We start from the raw sequence: 12,389 nt of genomic DNA, 5'->3' as shown, positions 1-12,389 counted from the left end.
GCACAGAGAGAGCGAGTCCAGCTGCCTATGCAGCAGAATCATTTTTAGGTCTCGCCTAGGCTGCCCATGCGCTGTGTGTCGAGACATGCTGTATCTGATGAATGGGCTTTCAGCATGCCCATCCGTTTTTATTCGTTCCTTCATGTGCCTTTCAAAATTTCTTTTTTTCGTTGGTTTGGTATACATTTTTTCCTCCTTTTGATGTTTTGGCCACTCTCTGGCGACTGGCCCTGTTACATGAATCACTTCACTATCGGCTATATAAGTTTGTTTTTGCACAATATTTTTTCTTTTGCCTGGGCTTGTTTTGGCTTTCCGAACGCACTCAGCCAAGGGGTGCAAATCATATCCTTATCTTGTTTTCCTCTGTCTTTGGTCTCACAAGCGCTTTTTCAGCTAGAAAAATGGGGTAACAAAACATTTTTGGTTTCGTTACCCCCAAATGTCCAAACCTTAAATAATATACTTACTTAATGAAAGTGTAGTTTAAAAAGACGGCCAACAGTAGGATCAACCTACTTACATTGTGCTTTCGACAGTGTGATTATTTGGATTCGATTAAAGAGGTAAGCATGCTGTTATTGCTCCGTTTTATGAAAATGGAAGCATCTTTCAGTTGTGCGCTTTCAACTTTGAGGCTTTCGTTTAGTTTTCAATCGTTGGTGAAATAAAACCATTATCAAGGGATGCCTCCTCGTGCTCTCCAAACGTGGCATGTAATGCGAGGTTACTTAACTATATATCCTGCAAGTAGACAGTGCAACACCCTCTCAGCACCACCACAGCATCAGTGCAGCTCCACTTCAGCAGCACCACCGCAGCAGCACCTGAGCATCACTCAGCATTACCTGAGCACCACTACAACACCAGCACAGTACCACCTCAGCATCACTCAGCCCCATCGCAGCACCACCTCAGGGCAGCGCAGCACCACCTCAGCATCACCTCAACATCAGCACAGCACTATCTCAACATCAGCACAACACCACCTCCGCAGCTGTGCATCACCACTAGTGCAGCCCCACTTCAGCACCAGTCCAGCCCCACTTCAGAACCAGTGCAGCCCCACCACAGCACCAGAGCAACCCCACCTCAGCAGCAATTCAGTATCACTTCAGGATCAGCTCAGTACCACCTGAGCACCACCTCAGCTTTAGCACAGCCCCATCAATCAATCAATTAATCAACTAGTATTTCTATAGTGCAACTCATCACCCCGGGGGTGGGGGTGGATGGTATCCATGCACTGTGCTGCAGTTCTCAGTTGAAGAGCCAGATCTTGGGTCCCTTCTTGAAGTGGTTCAGCAATGGTGAAGTGCAGAGGTGGAGAGGAAGGATGTTCCAGGCTTTGGCGGCGAGGTGGGATAATGAGCATCCTCTGGTGCACTGCGGCAGATGCATGGCGCCTGAGGGAGAGGTGTGAGAAGCGAAGTTTTCTGGAAGGTTAGTGGAAGTCAGTTCGTGGTTCATGTAGTGTGGTCCTTGGTTGTGGAGGGCTTTGTAGGCGTTGGTCAGAAGCTTGAACTGGCATCTTTTCTGGACGGAGGGACAGTGGAGGCCCTTTAGGTGCTATGTGACATACATTCTCTTTGGCAGGTTAAGGATCAGCCTAGCTGCTGCGTTCTGGATTGTATGGAGTCTTTGCAGGAGTTCAGAGGTTGTGCCAGCAGAGAGTGTGTTGCTGTAGTCGAGCTGGCAGCTGATGAGGGCCTGCGTTATGGTTTTCCTGGTGCTGATGGGGAGCTATGTGAACATTTTTCAGCGCATGTGAATCACGTGGCAGCAGACTGAGGCGACTGCGATGACCTGCCGTTTCATGGAGAGTTCGCTGTCAAGTATGATTGCAAGTTTGCGGGGTTGGTATTTCGGGGTGGGTCCAAGCGCCTCTGCCCACCAGGATTCATTCCAGAGGGCAGTGTGTCTGCTGAAGGTCAGGGCTTTTGTTTTTTCTGTGTTGAGTTTGAGGCAGTTGTCTCTCATCCATGTTGCAACGTTCTTCATGTAATTGGTGGAAATTGGTCTTCGTCTGGGTGGGGTTTGCTGAGAGTGAGAGGACCAGTTGAGTGTCGTCGGCATAGGATATGATGTTGATGTTGTGTGATCTGACGATGTCTGCCAATGGTGTCATGTAGATGTTGAAGAGGGTGGGGCTGGAGGATGAGCCTTGGGGTACTCCACTGATGGTGTGCTTGGGGTGTGAGATGAAGTGCGCCCTGTGAGGAAAAATGCCATCCATCTGTGTGCCTCATCTGTGATTTTGATCTGGCAAAGTCGCTGGATAAGTTTGTGGTGGTAGACCTGTTGAAAGCTGTGGCGAGGTCCAGGAGGATAAGGGTGGCTTATTCTCCTTTGTCAAGTAGGGCTTGGATGTCGTTGGTTGCTGTGATCAGGGCTGTATCTTGCTGTGGTTGGTTCTGAAGCCTGATAGGGAAGGGTCCAGTAGTTTGTTTCTTTCCAGATGATCGGTGAGTTGAAGGTTGATAGCCTTCTCCAGGACTTTGGCAGGGAACGGGAGGGGGGAGGTGGGATGGTAGTTCTGGAGCTCTCTGGGATCGGCTGAAGGTTTCTTGAGGAGGGGCCTGACCACCACGTGCTTCCATGCATCGGAATATGTGGTTATGCTTGTGGAGGCGTTGAGGATGGTGGTGAGCTAGTGGCTGATCTCGTTGCTTTCTAGGTTTAAGAGTTGATGGGGTTGAGGTTGGTGGGGGCTCCTGAGTGGATGGACTTACTCAGGGTGGTCATGGTTGGTGCGCTGAGTTGTTCCCATGTGGTGATTGCGTGGTTGGTGGTACATGGGTTACTGAGAATGTCAGAGGGTTGGGGATCGAAGTTTGTGTAGATGGTTGCTGTCTTCTTGTGGAATGCGAGGGCATCGCAGAGTTCTTGTGAGTGAAGGATCAATTTTTCTGTGGCTGACGGGCAGGTGAATGCTCTGATGATGGTGAAGAGTTTTCTAGTACGGGGTTTACTGGTTTTGATGAGGCGTGTGAGGGCCTCCTTATTAGTGGCTTTGATCTAGCGGTGGTAGTTGCTGAGGGCTGACTTGTTGGTGGCTCAGTCCGTGTTGTTCTTGCTGGTCCGCCATCTTCTTTCCAGTTGTTTACACTCGTGTTTTGATGTGCAGAGTACTGGCGTGTACCAGCTGGCGTGTTTGGTGGTTCTGTGTGTCTTGGCTGGTTTGGTGAGGGTGACTTGGTTGGCAGCGCTGGTGATACAGGCGTTGAAATTCTCCACTGCCTAGTCCAAGTGGGTAGTGATGTTGGGCTGAGAGATACTTGGGGCGTTTGTCCTTTGCTGCTGAGTTACTTTGATCCAGCTGCAGTAGGGAGGGCTATCTTGGATGAGGGTGGTTTGCGATGGGCAGATGATGGTGAAGTGTACGATGATAATGTCAGTCCAGGTAAGTTCCTATGTGTGGCTGTATCTGGTTCTGTTACTGGATGTGAAGATGGGTGCAGTTTCCCCCCTGCTCTGTGTGTGTGGTTAGTGACAATCTGCTTGAGGCCGATGTTATCTAGTCTTTCCGGCGGTGTTGGTGTCAGTGGAGTCGTCCAGGTGGAAGTCGAGGTCTTCCAGGAAGACGTAATGTTTGGATTTGGCGGTGAGCTGGGTGATGAATTTGGCAATGGCATTGCTGAGGCCTGTTTGTGGTCCTGGTGGTCTGTATGCAAGGCTTTTGCGTTGGCGTGGAGCAGTAAATTCATGTGTTCCATTGTCGGTGTGGAGTCATCGTTGGTGATGGTTTTCATCTTGTAACTGTTGAGGGTAGATGTGGCAATGTCAGGGGTAGACATGAGGGTGAGCCAGGTCTTCGCGCTGAAGGTCACATTGGGGGCAATGGTGAAGATGGTGTCCCAGATTTCGGGGACGTTTTTTGCAGAGTAATCTGGCATTGATCAGGAGGCAGTTGAGTTGAACCATCTCAGCATCACCACCAGTGTAGATTCAACTCAGAATCAGGCAGCACCACCTCATCTCGAGAACAGCACCACCTCAGCACCAGCACAGCCTCACCTCAACATCAGCACAGCACCACCTCCGCATCACTGCACCACCACCAGCGCAACCCCACCTCAGTAGCAGATGAGCACCAATGCAATGCAACTTCAGCATCAGTGCAGCACCACCTAGCATCAGTGAAGCATCATCTCAGCACAGCACAAACTCAGGATCACTCAGCACCATCTGCGCACCAGCGCAACACCACCACCTCAGCATGACTCAGCACCACCTCAGCATCACTCACCACCACCACAACAGCATCACTCAGCATCATCACAGCACCACCTGAACACCACCACAGCACCAGCTCAGCATGAGCACAATCTCAGCATCAGCACAGCACCCTCTCCACATCAGTGCGCCAACACCAGTGCAGCACCAACTCAGTATCAGTGCAGCACCACCTCAGCACCAGCGTAACACCACCGCGGTGCCATCTCAACATCAGCACAGCGGCATCTCAGCCTTACCTCAGCACTACCTCCACATCGGTACACCACCACCAGCGCAGCCTCACCTCAGCACCAACGCACCTCCACATTAGCATCAGCACAGCACCACCTCAGTATCAGCGCAGCATCACCTCAGCACAGCACCAACTCAGCATCACTGCACAACCTGAGCATCAGCTCAGCGCCACCTGAGCACCAGTGCAGCACCACCATCTCAGCATGATTTTGCATCACTCAGCACGAGCACAGCATCCCCTTAGCATCACTCAGCACCACCACAGCACTACCTCAGCATCAGTACAGCATCACCTCAGTATCAGTCCACCGGCATATCACCAACTCAGCACCAGAGCAGCCCTACCACAGCATCAGCGCAGCACCACCTCCTCACCAGTGCAGCACCACCTCAGTAGTAGCTTAGCACGAATGCAGCACCACTTCAGCATTAGCGCAGCACCAACTTTGCACCAGTGCAGCATTACCTCAGCACCAGCGCATCACCAACTCAGCACATCCGGAGTACCAGCACAACACCAGCCGAGCACCACCAAATTATCACTCAGCACCACTCAGCACCACCTCAGGACCTCCTCAGCACCAGCACCAGCACAGCATCAGCGCAGCACCACCTCTGCATCAGTGCAACACCATCTGATCACCGCCTCAGCATCAGCACAGCACCTTCTCAGCATCAGTGCAGCATCACCTCAGGATAGCGCCTACTCAGCATCACTCAGCACCACCTGAGCACTAGCTCAGCACCACCTGAGTACCAGTGGTACATCACCACCTCAGCATGACTCAGCATCACCTCACCATGACTCAACATCACTCAGCATCACCTGAGCACCACCACAGCACCACCTCAGCACACTATAATCTCACCATGAGCATAGCACTGCCTCATCAGTGCACCCCCACCAATGCAGCATTAGAGCAGCACCACCTCAGCACCAGTGCAGCACCCTCTCAGTATCAGCACAGTACCACCTAGGCATCAGTGCACCAGCGCAGCCCCATCTCAGCTTCAGCGCAGCCCCACCTTAACAGCAATTTAGCACCAATGCAGTCCCACTTCAGCATCAGCGCAGCATCACCTCAGCACAGCGCCTACTCAGCATCACTCAGCACCACCTGAGCACCAGTGCTGCACCACCCCTCATCATGACTCAGCACCACCTCAGCATCACCCAGCTCCACCTAGCATCACTCAGCATCACCTGAGCACCACTACAACACTACCTCAGCATCAGCACAGCACCATCTCACTATCAGCACTTTACCACCTTTTGGTCAGTACACCACCACCAGTGCAGAACCAACTCAGAATCAGAGCAGCACCACCTCAACATCAGCACAGCACTATCTCAGCATCAGCACACAGTCTTACCAAGTACCACTCATCAGGAGTTAGACTAACGCATTTCAGTGTGGTGGTCCGCATCACCGCACTGAGAGGCAAAGTCAAGCGTTATAGCACCTCCTCAGTTGTTAAGCCAGAGCGCTGGCTGCTAATGCACCATTTATAGATTGAAAGCAGCTGGAGTGTCAGCCACGCGTCGCTGCTCCGGGGAGGCTTGGGGGCTTCCGGCTGGCTGCTACAATGTTACACGATAGGATTTGTTGCGCGGCAATACATGTCACTGACGTCAGGAGCCAGTGCCCATTAACTACTATGGAGACGGTGTCAGCCAGTGAGGTGAGGACATTGAGGGTCAAACTCTGTAATAGGTGGGTCCTGCCACCTCTGTGCGAGCGGGCGGCAGCTTGAAAAAGAATAAACTAGTTTTGGCGATAATCTGAAAATCACCAAAGCGTGGGTGCAAAGGTAGGCGAAGAGAGAAATCCGTTCCCAAATACAATGAAGTTGAAGGCCCACAAAGGAGAGTAAGTGTAAAAAGATAGCTTTATTCCACAAATCCAGTCGCCCACAATGTGCCGCGTTCAGCTGGTTCAGATGTTCAACTGCAACTTATTAGTTACAGTTAAAATTCTCCCTCCTTGTCTGCTGCACAGGCGAGTCGCACATTACAAACAATAACATAGCATGATGACAGACCTGATACATGTGCGAGCGAGGCAAGCATTTCAACAGTAACATATGGTGCTGCTCGCTCGCCCCCGGTATCCTGTGACCTGACCCTACCAGCGTCAGCGGCTGAGGCAGTGTGTGCAGTGCCCGGTTGAGTTTCGGGAATAAAGGGGGGCAGATAGTCTGTTTTTGATATTTAAAAAGAACCTCAAGATATAGGCAGCATACAAATGTGCCATCTCATAAAAAGATGTCGTGGCAAATAACTGACTTACACGGGCAGATTACTAGCGTGGGTTTTACGGTGTTTACTCAGTGGTCGAAGTGGGGGGAAAAAAGTAGGGGAACTGTGGGCGGAGAATCAGAGGGCGGGAATAACCCGAGGATGGGGTCAGTGGGCGGAGTTAGAGGTGTGGCGAGGATTGGCAAAACATCCCAATCTTTAGTATTTGTTTGGCATGTCACTGACCAGTTACAGCTTATTATGTTATGTAATTCAACCAATGGATACACATGATTATTTAACGATTAATATGAGTTATTGACATTCAAATAAATTCACAAAGAGGGATATGTTTCTAATCACAGAATGTCCCAAATATGCTTAAAAATGGAAGCACAAGCCATTTGTTTCCGAGCCATGGAGTTTCGGTCATCAGCAATATACACAGAGACAATCAATTTTATGTGTGTAAATCACTGTATAGGAAATGTTACATAAGACAAAGGACTACAAGATGTAGGAGTCACATGGCAACCATATCAGTAGGCAGTAGAGTTTAATAGTGATTGAACTGGAGAAACACAAACTCTGAATTTAAAACTTAATACCATGATTGGGGGTTCTCTTTAATAATCATTATTGATTTCTATCCAAATGAACACTTTTTGCAACATTAAGATAATCAAAGGCTTAGGGAAAAAAACATAAAGCTCTAGTTTATACCTTGCAGATTGCTTGCAGCTCTTAGATGAACGTTAATAGCTCACTGTTCTTTGTTAGGATTTTAACTTATAAACTGCAAGTAACAAAAGGATCTTACTGACAAAAGCAGTAACCCACTGACATATTTACAATATGTGGACTTTGTGATGTGCATTGTACATTTTCTTTGCAGCATGCACATTAACCCTCTGCGCTATCTTTCCATGAGTCAAAACTTCCACTAGACAAAACTCCGATCTCTCTCTAGGAAGAAGTTTATTCACTGGAGTTATCATGACATTTTTATTATTGCCGAAAATTATTGTAGGCCAGGAAGGAGGCAGCAAGTGCTTTTAAAACCATAATTTACAACGCCCCCACTCAAAGTCAGCATCCGTTGCAGTCACACCGGTCGCACCGCCCTAGAGCCGGCTCTTCTCGGGGGTCTTGTGACCTCAGTGACAGAGTCACTGTTGCTCTAGGGTCTGCTACTTCGTAGGCCTGCCCGCAAGACTGGAGGTGAACTTCAGTATGGATTGTGGTGGGCAAGCCTTCAAGGTGAACCCACACTTGCCACTGCTAGGGTCCACCTACTGGTGCTAAGACACCAGGGCTTTTCCGGTTTTGCAGGGCCTTCTAAGGTCTAGCATGGGAATGTGCTCCCTCAGGAGAATGGTCTGGTGGACTGGTCATGAAGGCTGAATCTGGTTCCCTAGTTCTAAATTTGGCAGCTTTGCCTCCAGTGCTACATCCGCTCCCTCACTGAACACCATACTGCCCCACTGAGAGAAATTCACACTGCCTTCAACTACAATCCAATTTGACCTGCTATAAACAACTGGATGCGACTCAATTTAAATTACGCACTAGGCAAGAGCAATATGCTGTCTGAAAGAAAAAGTAACAACATCCTGGAAAAAGCAAACACTCATAGGGGAATGAAAGATTAAATAAAGCATGTGAAATGTAAGCAGAAACAACATGGTGAACTTAACGCTTTTACATTCATGCAGAAATCAACGAGTACTTTTCCCTGAAAACTACAGGGCCCAGAAAGGACCCATTTCAATGTCCACTGCTTATATGCTTACAAAACGTAAGCAATATGGTTTAAAAAGACTGTGGGGCATATTATCAAGCACGGCGTTAAAATTATCGCCGCTTTAGCGGCAGAAAACTGCCGCTAAAGCGGCGATAATGGGCTTGATAATATGCCGCAGAGAATTCCAATAGAAGCCCATGTTGACACCAGAACATGGACTACTATTGGAATTCTCAAGGTCTCAGGGTCCCATACCAAATTCCCCTCCAATGAGAAACCACTTGTCGCCTTGATGGGCTAGCTCCCTAAAGAGGATCTTGAGGTATAGAAAATATTAATCAAGGTGAGGGTCTATTATTAATCTGGAAGCCAATTTAAGATAGCGTCCTTTCCTGTCCCGCACCACCTGTGTCCCGTGTAAGGTAATACCTGCCTTGAAAAGGATGCCCACCCCTGTCATTTTTGTTGTTGAGGACACCCAGTACTGAGTGGGGAATTTGGGGTGTGCCATGCATTGTGTGTCAAAGCGTAGGAGATGTGTTTCTTGTAGAAAGTTAATATCTGGGTCTTGCAGTAAAAGATAGCCCCAAACTTGTCTGCGCTTGTTGGGGGGGGGGGGGTTAATACCTTTCACATTTAATGAGAGAATCTTAGTCTGTGTCGTGACTGTTCGTGTGAAACCTAGCAGTGAGCAGTAGACCCATCTCCACTTGAGCCCGAAAGACCCTCCTGTCTGCAAGCATAGGGGTAGGGTGAGGGACGCTGCACATTTGGTCCCGATCGCTCAGCGGCCCACAATAGAGCGTGCCGTCCATGGCTAAAAGGGGTCATGGAAAGAGAGTTATAGCAACCAGCAAGCCCCCGGGACCCGGGATCAGAGTAAAGGGAGAGGAAATGGAAGCGGGTAGAACAATCAAAACAACTACGGAAAGGCCAACAGAACCATAGATAGCCATTCAAGTCCTGGAATGGTCCATTGGTGATACCTAGGTCCATTCTGGGGAAGTCACCACCCTTGGGGACTCGTTGAATGGGGGTAGCCGAGAATATCTTCTTTGTATGTTCTTGCGTGCGAGCCCCGCAGCCGGACACCAACACCGGTGGCGAGGTGATCTCTCCTGGACCTCGGAGAGCGTTAAGTCAGTTCCAGGCGTAAATCGCTGCGAGAATGAGGGGCGCCTGCTCTAGCCAATACGGACGTCTTGCCATGCACATCTCCTGACATCATGCGTTAGTAAGGGGGCCTCCAGAGCAGGCGTCCAGGGTGAGCCGAGACATGCCTACTAATTGTCTCAGTAATCAAGGTGTGCATGGGAGGGACGCCACCAAGGCCAATGGGGAGATTGAGCATTATCCATGGAGCATAGGTGCTGTATGATGTCTTGCTTGGCTTGGAGAGTTGACTTTCGTTTGGTCTGGGGCCTGTGTCTTGAGCGTGGGACAGTTGTCCACTCCGTGCGTATGGGGTCTCTGGGCCGTGCATGGCGCTGATATGGGCTGGTAGGGGCAGATTCCGTCGTGATATGAAGCAGTTGTTGAGCCTCCTGCAACCAATTAATTGATCTACGTTTACCTTCCCATGTGAAGATCAAGGCAAAGGGATGGCCCCATTGGTACTTGAAGTTCTCACAGCTGTAAGAAAGTGGCTCTGTATATACTGTACCAAGGTAAGGTACAGGGTGTACAGAGTCCACAGTCCCCAGAGGTTTGGCAGAGGTTAAAGTTAGATATAACCTTACCCTCTAAAGTGGTAGCTTGGTCGAGCAGTAAGGCAGTATCAGAGGACAGTGTAAAGCATTTGTTGTACACACTCAGTCAGCAAATGGTCTCACACACTCAAGAACTGAACTCTAGGCCAATTGTTTTGTATATAAAAATATTTTGTTGTGTTCTTTTAGAACCACAAGTAGGTATAAAAATACTTTCTCAGAATGAGATGCTCTAGTTATATACTTTCAACAAGCAATAGACTTTTAAATGCAATAGCTACAGTTGTTGCAATAGGCAACACAATTTAAACACAATTATAACATTGAGCTTAATGGGGAATTTTAAGTAAATGCAGTATCAATTACTGTGCGTGTGATTTTCTTACTCCGGGCTGGATCCTGGATTGAGCCCTGGTGCATTTCCTGTAAACAGTTGAAAGAAATCGTTTTTGTTACACAGGCGATTTTTAAGGAATATTTGTCTGTTTAAAAAATTAACAGAAGAATTTCTGGCAAAAAACCAGGCAAGGTTATCCTATGGAGGGAAATCAAGTTATCGGTAAATCACAGTTGTAATTATTTTTCAGGGTCAGTGCTGGGCACCAAGATCCAGCACTGGGATCTCTCCTGCTAACAGGTGAGTAATTTCGTTTTCGTTGATCGGACGATTTTTTGTGAATATTTTGAAGTTTCAAAACTCGACACAGAAGAAATTTCTAGTGAAAACCAGTCAATGTTACCCTATGGAGAAAATGCAAGTTATCGGCTTTCAGGTAAGTACTCGACTGGCAGAGTTAAGGTTCTGGGGTAAGACTCAGGGGTCTCCCAGGGTCAGGTAGGTACAGTTGTTACACCCTCAGTGGCACAGGGGCAGCCGGGTGCAGAGAGAGTAGGCTCAATGTTAGCCTATGGCGGGTAGGGGGGCTTTGGTTGGTGGCTGCTAGCAGGCAGGTCACGCAGCTGTGAGAGCCAAGCTCCTGGTCACTTGCTCAGGGCAAGTTGGGAAGTAGGATAGGACAGATGCTGCACTTCAAGGGGCACTCGGGCGGCTGGGTGCTTTTGAGCCGTCGGGCGCTCAATGTATTTCAATGGAGAAGTTGCAAGTTGAACAAAGGCTGCAAGCTCGGGGACAGAGATTCTTCAGGTGTGACCACCACTTCGAGAGGTACGTTGGGAAGCTGTAGGTTAGGTAGGCACCCAGGAGTTGGGCACAGGGGGCCGTGGGGCGCCCGGTGCAGGTGTGTCTTTTGGTGTCGGGAAATCTTACCCTCTGCTGGTCGCGGTTGGAGGGGTCACTGGTATTGAGGCTGCAGGCGTCATCAGCAGTGTCGAGGAGGGTCCTTGGGTGTTGGATTCTTGGTCAGAATCGCCGGCGGACGTCCTCGTGGTCTTTGTTCACTCAGGCACAGGCCAGGCTCGGCGGGTGCAGAGTGTGCTGGATTCGCGGTTCCTGGCTGGCACCAGGGGTTGTTGCTGTTTGAGCAGAACTACTGCTCGTGGGAGTGCCAGTCTTTAGATGAGCAAGGAAGTCAGGTCCTCTGGGGTTTTTGAGGTTGCTGAGCCGAGGAGACGCCGGGATTTAGCAGGAGCAGGTTCGAGGGTCGACAGGCCTGTAGGGCTGGGGCCAAGTCAGTTGGTGTCGTCCTCTTGTTAGCAGCTGCACGGCAGGTCTTCTTTCTTCTTGTTCGTCTTCTTGTTTTGAAATTGGGATCTGAGGAAGGAAGGGTTAGGGTGCCCCTAAATACTAAATTTAGGGGTGTTACAGGTAGGTACAGGTCAGGGACCAATGGGTTCCTTCCCTGGGGTGGGTACACCCCCTATCCTGCCACTCTCCAGTGGGAGGGGGTCAGGAGCCTAGTCCTGATTGGGTAGGGCTCCCCATCCTCAAGATGGCGAGATCCCAGAGTTGTGCTTCACCTTGCCTTCCCCACCTGAGGGGTGGGGTTGGCAGAGGCTGGCACACCCCCTTTCCTCACTTGGGTTTTCCCGCCGATCTTCCCGCCAGAGTGGGGGTCAGAACCGGTGGGGGCCAGTTGCTGAGTTCAGCAAGTGTCCTGGAGAAGCTCACAAAGGCGGCATGCCTTTGAAGCTTCCCCTGCCCACCCTAGGGGAGGAGGCCTAGCACTTCGCCCCAGGATGTGCAATATTGCAGGCCCACAAGAGCGGATGGCTCTCTACCCAGGGGTCCAGCAACATGTCTGCTGGGTGGCAGCCTAGGCAGCCA

At 49.8% G+C, this 12,389-nt stretch overlaps 1 protein-coding gene across 7 annotated transcripts in view; it reads left to right on the top strand.

Moving 5' to 3' along the window:
- The window catches only part of IL34 (interleukin 34), an 851,078-nt gene that overhangs the window by 61,739 nt on the left and 776,950 nt on the right, over positions 1 to 12,389 (top strand). The window lies entirely within an intron of this gene.

The sequence above is a fragment of the Triturus cristatus genome, chromosome 12 (assembly GCF_964204655.1).
Source record: "Triturus cristatus chromosome 12, aTriCri1.1, whole genome shotgun sequence".
NCBI lineage: Eukaryota > Metazoa > Chordata > Amphibia > Caudata > Salamandridae > Triturus > Triturus cristatus.
This window is presented reverse-complemented; position numbering and strand designations above follow the sequence as displayed.